Here is a 1,397-nt window from a genome sequence, read left to right on the forward strand (position 1 = left end):
CAAAAATGATATGGTTTGACCAGTTTCGGCTGATATGTATAAACTAGTTACATAAGCCGATCCGAACGCGTAAAGTGCGTAACGAGTAACTATAAGAGTCATATACAAGTTTCCTAAGTTAATATGCCTTAATTATGTTGTGATATCAGTAGGATACCTTTCATTATGCCCAAAATCGTTTTAAACTCAAACTATGCCTCAAAAGGGCATTTTGGTCATTTTAAAGGGTATAAAAGAGTTTAAATAATAACCTGAGTTACAGGTCTGATTAAATCAGAAAATATACTTAATTTAATAAGCTATAACAGTAGGGTATCATATATATGTGAAATTTATTACTTATAACCATACTATGCTCCGTAGGGCATTTTGGTAATTTCACATATGTCTAAAAGGTCAAAACTGGAATTCTGAGTTCAAAACATTAGCCTACTGTTAAAAATATAAAAATTTATTGAATACATCAGTAGGTATCAAAATAATTTTTATAAAGGTTTTATTACATACTATGCGTTAAAAACGCTTAAAAAGGCGATTTGGAGCCATTTCCGGGTTTGGTATAGAAAGCTGATATTTTATAATTCCAGAAGGCTCAAAATAATTTATTTAACATATCAAATCAGTAAAAAAGGTTTGGGGTCAATAGGATTTATAAAACTCATTTTATAGCCCGAAAGGGCAAAACCGGCATTAACCGAAATAAGCTTAGATCACTATGTTATGCTCAGCCTAAAAATAAATAAAAATCTCCAAAAATCTTAAAATATTATTTTATATCAGTAGGTAAAAATTTTTGTATAAAAATTTGGGTTTAGATAGGCTATATGCTAATTACGCCATTTATTCATTAAAAAGGCCTTTAATTACGCTAATGAGCATAACTCTTAATCTAGACCTCAAACTGATGTCAAACTTTAGGTGTAAGTTTATATATCAGTAGCTAAGGTGTCTACCCTTTTATATTTCCAAAAATCATATTTTAAGGTCATTTGGGCATAATGGTCAATATAAAAGCATTTAACGGAAACATGCATGTGAATCGGATGACTAGAGAATCAAGTTGTATAATCTCAGGGGGTTATACTAACATGAAACCTAGTCCTAAAGAAGCTCTAAGGCATTTCTAAAACATGCTTAAACGGGTCAGAACTGAAAGTCAAAGTAGAAGTCAAATTATGCGACTTTCGGTTCCGAACCGAGCTTAAACTGAAATTGTCGGGTTGAACATGTTTAGACATGTTCTTACATTAATTACCAAATTATATTAATGATAAAACAGGTTGCATGGATCCTACATTGCTAATTGTGCATTAATTTGAAAATAAGCATTCTATTAACTTTTTAAAGTAAGCTTTGACCCGACAATTGACCTAGTTAGAGTGGGAATCAGAGAATAC

Source organism: Helianthus annuus, chromosome 11 (genome assembly GCF_002127325.2).
Source record: "Helianthus annuus cultivar XRQ/B chromosome 11, HanXRQr2.0-SUNRISE, whole genome shotgun sequence".
Classification (NCBI taxonomy): domain Eukaryota; kingdom Viridiplantae; phylum Streptophyta; class Magnoliopsida; order Asterales; family Asteraceae; genus Helianthus; species Helianthus annuus.